Source organism: Scophthalmus maximus, chromosome 2 (genome assembly GCF_022379125.1).
Source record: "Scophthalmus maximus strain ysfricsl-2021 chromosome 2, ASM2237912v1, whole genome shotgun sequence".
Lineage (NCBI taxonomy): Eukaryota > Metazoa > Chordata > Actinopteri > Pleuronectiformes > Scophthalmidae > Scophthalmus > Scophthalmus maximus.
The window spans coordinates 23161737-23170000 of record NC_061516.1 but is presented as its reverse complement, the minus strand read 5'-3'; the positions used below and the strand labels follow the sequence as shown (position 1 = coordinate 23170000).

The following is an 8264-nucleotide window of genomic DNA, read 5'->3' as shown; positions in this document are numbered from 1 at the left end:
TCCTCCTCCTCCTCCTCCTCCTCCTCCTCCTTCGTTTTAGTGTCTCCTTTATCTTGCTGCTTTATTACCCTAACTCTGTCTTGTACCATCTCTCACACACACACACACACACAAGCCAAGTCATTGGTACCACACACTGCCTCCAACTGCTCACCACTTTCAGTAGCTCCTCTACATCTCCCTCTCTGTTTGTGTAGTCCTCCTCTATCTGCTCTTCAGCTGTCTCCTCTCCTCTCCTCTTAATATTTCCAGCTCCCACACACACACACACACACACACACACAAAAGTAGGCTAATGTCTTTATCAGACCCATAAATTCGTTAGCGTATGATCCCCCTGTCTTCATTTTACAGTGCGCAACCTTTTGATGGCAGCGCCATGGCTCTCCAACGGGCTTTTTCGAAAAACTCAAAAGTGCCATAAGTGCCACTTGAGTTTCTTTTTGCTTTTGATCTGGAGAGTTAATCTCGGTCTTTATCTCGGGTATTTGTATTTGTCCCGCACTTCTGACGTGAAAAGCTCAAAATCAAACACGGCGCTCCAGCACAGTGTGCCCTGTATAGGCTACTACAGTAAGAACATGATGCCCTTTGAGCTTTACGCTTATTGTTAATTGGTGTGTGTGGGGGGGGGGGGGGTCTCAGGGTCCAGAGGGCTGTCTGTTGAGGTATTTGTGTTATCACTAAATTACCTTAAGAGCGTATAGGGGAAAGTAGGCAGTGTCCCAGAGAGAGAGAGAGAGAGAGAGAGAGAGAGCATTAATGATTGATAAATCTTTCAGGCACTGGCAGCATGCGTGATGTCTATCTGAACAAAATGCGGTCATGGATGGTCGGTTGGTTGTTTTTTTGTGTGCAATATATAAACTGACACGTGTGTGTGTGTGTGTGTGTGTGTGTGTGTGTGTGTGTGTGCGCTTGTGTGTGTGTGTGTGGGTTCGAGAGAAAGAGAGTGAGAGACCCAACCACCTTACAGTTGGTATACTGTAAGGAGAAGTCACACTACCACACAGAGACACATTGTGCAAGAGGAGTCTTACGTTGGCATAGGGCGGTTCACGCACACACACACACACACACACACACACACACACACACACACACACACACACACACACACACACACACACACACACACACACACACACACACACACACACACACACACACACACACACACACACACACACACACACACACACACACACACACACACACACACACACAAGCTTGTACTCTATATAGTAATCGAAAGGGAAATCCGACGCTCAAATTTGGACACCTTACAGTAACTTCCAGTCATTTCATCCGTCTCATATACAGACATATTCATATGAATGGCCAACATGCAGACACACAACAAGAGGCCGGTTCCCTCCAACCCATCCGTCAGCCACAAAGCTCCCCCAAAAAACAAACATCCAGAAAAACAGATGAAGTAGACGTCCTTACCTCCTGCTCCTGCTCCACGTCTGCGTGTGTAACAGTTAATTCCCAGTGATGGTTAAAACACCGTCACACACGTGTCCTCTCTCTCTTACAGGGGGGAATCCTTGCATCCGTGAGGCGACTCCTGCTCGACTGTACACACACACACACACACATCACAGCACATACTCACACATGCTGCCTCTTGCATGCCGAGACCAGACTGAATGAGGAGAGGGTGTGTGTGTGTGTGTGCGCTGCCTGTGTGTTTGAGCCCGCCCTCTTTTCTGTGGCTCTCCCTCAGGCGCTCACCCTCCTCCTCCTCCTCTCCATCTCTCTCCCCGATTCCACCTCCCCCGGTTTGCCAATTGACTGCCAGCATGTGTGCTGGGTCTGTGCCTCTAAGCCCTTAGCTGTCCCGGTCCTCTTTTTAATTGCTGGCTCTCTCTGGCCCCTCAAAAAGTTTATTTTACTGAGACACACACACACACACACACACACACACACACACACACACACACACACACACACACACACACACACACACACACACACACACACACACACACACACACACACACACACACACACACACACACACACACACACACACACACACACACACCTTTGTGTCAAAAACATCTAAAAATTCAAATTCCCAGCTCCGTGTCGTCTCCGCGTGGTTAGCTGTTTGCCTTTGTGACCTTCGTGAGCAAACAACGAGCATGTGACAAAGTTACACGCCAATAGTTTCGAGTTTCACACAATTGGGAAGCATCTTTGTCACGAGACCAGGTCCATTATATTAGTCTGAGGAAACGTGCCAGACAATATATATATATTCATTAAATGTAATTGTTGCGGGATTAAACTTAATTTTGCTACCGCTGCATTTAACCTTTGAACATTTGGACTCTCAACATGTTTTTGTTTAGAAATTTTGTTCTGTTTTTATTAATTTTTTACGCGATATATTACGATGGCATCTGCACAACTAATTTCCTTTGGAAAACGTTCACGTGCAGAAGGGAGGCGTTTTCAAAACTGTACAGCTTGTTAATATTGATTCCATGACGCCTTAACTCCGTCAAAAGCTGTAAACACTTAAAAAAGAACTAACGAACAAAAAAGGGGGTTTGGCGAAATTCTCATTTGGACCTTACTCCCACAGAAAAAAAAATGGCTTCAGCACCTCGGTGACCTTTAACATTCCAAGGAGTTAAGAAACCTTCTGGCGTTTTCTTTTTTTTGTTAATGAAAGACTTGTCGATGGGAAAGTGAGGAGGACTTTGAAGTATCACGTCCGAATGTCTCAAAAATGTTTCCATCCCCAAAACATGAAAATGTTGTCATGGGTGTCCGTCTGTAAACATACTCACGACTGAATAACAAATAGCCGTCTGTGGACAGTCTCAGCATCAACAAGTCACTGACCAAACCGTTTGGCCTTCGGGGACATGCGTGTGACGTTCCCCATCGTCTCATCGTCCGCTGGTGCTGCGGCGCGACAGCAAACAACTGCCGTTTGGGAGTATTTAACATTTATAGAGGCAAACATGTCGGGGCGAAAAGGGCAGCGGAGGTAACAGGAGGGACCTGACGCGGTCTCCACAGGGGAGACAGAGGAGACGGCCACAAACACAACGTTGCCAACGTTCTGCACACACACACACACACACACACACACACACACACACACACACACACACACACACACACACACACACACACACACACACACACACACACACACACACACACACACACACACACACACACACACACACAATGACATTTCAGCACCTCACGCAGACGACAACACCGCGGTGCTCCTTGCCGATCCCTTTTGTGTGCGTGTTTGTACGTAATGTGCACTCGTGTCGTCTGTCCGGCCGTCGCCCACCCCGTCTTCCCCGTCTGTTTCCTTCTGCGTTATCTAACAACATGGGATGGAGAAGGTCGTGGCCCGCTGGAAACAGGAAGTCGCCAATCCGGGCGAGGATGAGCAGGGACTCAAGACTCAGGCCAGTTCCCACACTCCTACCCAAACACTGCGTTATTGGGCCCTAATGAAATTAGCCAAGGAGCGGGGAGGAAGCGGTTGTAGCAGTTTTTTTGGAAGACAACCCAGAGCGACGGCCGCGAGGGCCTGTTGGCACAAGCAGAGAACAGGAGAGGTAATGACAACAGCAGCAGCAGCAGCAGCAGGTGGAGGATGTTACGTAAGCGGAGAGGTGAGCTGGAGAAGCATCGGGATGGCGGGGGGTGGGGGGGGGGGTTGTTTTCCTCGTTTTGCTCCGCCCGCACTCGTGTGGCGTTGTCCTACATTCGGGTTTTTCTGGTGAATAAACTGTAGACTGTATCTGGCGGCGGCACTGCGAGCGTCCGCCCCCACTTCTTTTTGTTCTCCTGCCTCCCCGCACACCTGAGCTGGGCCCTTTCAGCACAACACGGACTCCACCTCTCGGGCGCTTATCAGACGTTATCGCTGTGCGCGTGCGGGTGGGGGTGGGGGTGGCACTATCAGCTGAAGGCACGGCGACACAGATTGGTTTCTCCATTTCATGCCTCCTGACATCTCGGCTGCTAAACATGTCGTATTGAAATTCATGAACTGTATTGGAGACGTACACCAAAAAAAAAAAAAAAAAATAGAGGTGCACATATACACAGTCAGGATGCCCATTTTCCCCCCACGTTGCCAGATTTGATAAAATCATTATCACCAGTCATGCGTGAGCAGCTGATGAATAATGTATGTACCGCGCCGGGGCCACAATAGTACATCCCCCTTCCTGCCTTCTACCTTTTTTTCTTAAACTCACACTAGCTACCGGTTGCTAGTTCCACTGCTTAGGGTCATGTCAACTAATCCCTGTCTAGTTGTCGCTATTACAATTTCCATCAGCGTGCCATACCACTGTAGATGCACACAAAGCATGTGTTGAATACACACACACACACACACAAATGGGCCCAGTCTAGACAGAAAAACAGATTGGACAGGTACACAAGAAAGACACAACTGCACTCATTAATATGACAGGTTTTGACTGACAGGCCCCTCGAGCCGAGAGAAGCACAGGCATCAGGTGTTTGACTGCATCCCTCCATCACCAACACAAAGGAACAATGACATGCGTGAGGTGGAACGCAGATGATGGACAGCCCGGGCCCGACGCGACAATTTCCTCAGTCATCGAGTGTAACTGATCATACATGAGCGCCAACCTCCTCCTCCGTGGGCCCACGCACACGCACACGCACACACACACACACACACACACACACACACACACACACACACACACACACACACACACACACACACACACACACACACACACACACACACCTACCTGAACCATACAGTCAAGTTAAAGTTAACATTCGCAAACGGACCAGTAGTCATTTTTGTCCCTCAGACTTCCAAGGTCACGCAGGCGCTCATCTGCGCGACATTAGCCCCGAGCTATGCGAGCCCTGATGAATATTCACGTGGGAGAGCTTTGCTCATTATTACCTCGCAGCGCAGTTATTAAAACCCGCCAACATTGCGCGTCGTTCTATTTATTTTGCTCGCAGTCACATGGCTGCTCACAGACCAACGCTGTGTGCACTCGTGTGGCGTTTTCTTAATGTGCTCGGACGAGACACGACCGTGTGTCCCGCTCTCCGTCAGCTGTGCTCGCTGATCACCGCGCATCGAGCTTTTAAAACCCGACAAGACACGGTGGAGACGTCCACAACTGGCCCCAATGTCCCTTCTGGGTGCGAGTGTCGTAGCTGTATCACAGTCAGCTCCACTTATCCTAAAACTGACGGACTGTTCTCACACAGGTACATTAATTCAATTCTAGTGAGTCGCTCGCTAAAAAAAAACCCACAAACGTACGTGCGATAAGGTTCCGTCCACTCATCTGACAGCTCGCACTGATGTTGCAGATGTTCCCTAAAACACGGCACAAATAATACGGACAAAAAAACAACAGCCTTGTCCTTGCATTTATCATATACAATATGTCTTCTTATGGCTTGTGCTGAGACAAACAGAACGATGAGCGAAGCTCCACGGAGTCAGCACCACTTTATTTCCGGATCAACTGGGTTTAAGACAGGACGGCGTCCAGTCCCCCGCTGGGCAAGATGGGCAAAAACAATATTCACGTGTGTTCCCACAGGCAAAATAAATTATCATATTTAGAGTATATCTCGCAAGAGTCAGAGATGTACATCTAGCCGCAGAGACAACACAAACAACCGGCAGAGGATTTTTGACAAAAGGAGTCCATTGTATCCGTCAATCTCGGGAGAATGTGATGTGTAGCAAAGATGAAGACGAGAGAGGCCTTGACAAAAACACAACCGCCAAGACAAAGACTCAGTCTGTCCTCCGCGGTCTACACGCAGGGAACCCTCCGGATCAGACGTGTCACTGTGCTGCATCATACTCCTCAATTATAATCCCCCGTCAATGTAAACAGGGAGCATTAGTTAATTAGGGTGCTGCATTGAGAGATGATTATCTCAGATACAAGCTCATGGGAGGGTGGGGGGTGTCTGTTGCTTTGTATTTCCATCTCTTTTGCTCCTCGTCTCTCTCACACTCTGACTCTGCCCTTAAAAAAAAATCTGAAGTGGAACAAAGACAACAAAGGGTGGAAGTGAAGAAATCAAAATGTGTGTGTTTGTGCGTGCGACTGTGTGAGTGGGAGATGGTGCAGGATGTGACGGAGGAAGAACGAGAGACGAGACTGCTGCTGCCGCCGCCGCTGTTGCACACCCGGCGCACGACCTCCTGACCTTGTCACAAAACTCATGAGCGCTGGGCTCGTTTCATTACCCGCACACCCCCAGTAACCCTCTGGTGACTGACACACACACACACACACACACACACACACACACACACACACACACACACACACACACACACACACACACACACACACACACACACACACACACACACACACACACACACACACACACACACACACACACACACACACACACACACACCCTTATCGCAAAAGACATCAAACGATTCCTCCGCTGCTCATCAGAGTCTCTCAAGACAGACGAGCGTGGAAAACGGACAAAGCAACAAAGCATCCCCGCGAGAAGCGCCGGCCTTAAGCTCCGACGTCACGTGTGATGACACGCGCACAACAAAACACACCTGTGCGTGTGAGAGAGGGTACAAGACAAAAGACAGTCTTCGTTTTTGCAGTAATCGCTCAAATTGTGAGACCCACGGTGGCGCTGCAGGAAAAAAAAAGGTAAAGGGGATCTCCGAGGTTCATCCTCTGGTGACAATGAATGTCGCGGCAATTCATCCAATAGCTTTATCACTAAGGTGTTGACATGGTAAACATTATAGCTTCTTCAATCTTACTTCACGCTGTGCGATAGCTTTTGTATTGAACATGCGATATAAACAAAACGCCAAAATATTAACGTATCAAATCATTTTCATCAGTTAGGACATTTTTTTAAAGTCCCGCTGACCTTTAATTCAAACGCCCTGAACAGCACAGCTCCGACATTTAAATGAATAAATGAAAAAGGTAAATGGCAGCGGACATCTCGTCACCGAACTGGACGGACAAGAGCGGTAACGACCCCCCAGCTCCCTGACACAGCCGCTGCTGCGTCGGCTGAGTTTCAGCCACTTCAGCTGAAAGTTGACAGAGCCAGCACAAAAAAAAAGAAAACGGAGAGCGGGAGGAGGAAGGGAGGAGAAAAACGGGAGATGAGGTGAAGAGGTTGAGTGTGGGAGAAGGAGGGGAGGGAGCGGGAAGCGGGGATTAAAGCATCAGAAGGTATAGTGTTCCTCTGAAAGACGACGGGCTGATGGCTGCTCCCTAAAGACCGACTGCAGAGGAGTAATCCCACCAAATGGAAGAGTTTAATAGTTACCACCCACCAGGAAGGGTACACAAAGGCAGAGACGAGACACTCACACACACACACACACACACACACACACAAGTACAAACGTGCAACATCCACATGTAGGTACACACAAAACATTTCTACCGCAGAGAGCTTGACTTGAAATGTGACTGACACACACACACACACACACACACACACACACACACACACACACACACACACACACACACACACACACACACACACACACACACACACACACACACACACACACACACACACACACACACACACACACACACACACACACACACACACACACACACACACACACACACCCTTTTAATCCACTCCAGTTTTCCAACATTAAAAAAAAAAAAGCAAAATTCATGGGCGACAATATGAAAGCGGGAAATGTTCCAAATTTGCACAAGCGTAACACAGCATGGTGAAATCCTTCAGTCTGCAGAGGTGGAGGATTTTGTGGGGCGGGGGGGGGGGGGGGCGTCCGGCGTCAGGAGAGAGGACACCTGACACCCCTACCACTCTGAACCTCTCTGTGTTCATCAGCAGGACCGAGCGCCGTCGTGGCTCTTTGCCATGAATAAAACAGGACAGGGCGTCTTCGCTGTCCCCTCCCATCGTCTCTGGGCCAGATTTTGACTGCATGCGACGCTGTACGGCCTCATCGGTGCTGTGGTGGGTCTGTGGCTGTGGCTGTGGCTGTGGCTGTGGCTGGCAGTAACGGCCAGAAAGAGGCCGACAACGGACGGACGCGAGGACACGGGGTTCCGTGGGGGTGAGAGATGCTGCCAGGCTGGTGAAGGGTGTCAGTTCAGTGAACCCCACAACGCCCCAGGACGACCCGCTCTTCATCTGGCCCCGCCACCACACAGGCGAGAGTTACTTGGCCCGTTTGGCCTAGAACAAGTCAA

The 8264-nt window shown here is 49.3% G+C and overlaps 1 protein-coding gene across 1 annotated transcript in view; it reads right to left on the bottom strand.

Moving 5' to 3' along the window:
• The window catches only part of tiam1a (TIAM Rac1 associated GEF 1a), a 54033-nt gene extending 52374 nt beyond the window's left edge, over nucleotides 1-1659 (bottom strand). Inside the window, exon 1 of the mRNA XM_035626020.2 lies at nucleotides 1453-1659. The gene's annotated coding sequence lies outside the window, so the exon portion shown is untranslated. The remainder of the gene's footprint in view (nucleotides 1-1452) is intronic.
• Nucleotides 1660-8264: the final 6605 nt, after the last annotated feature.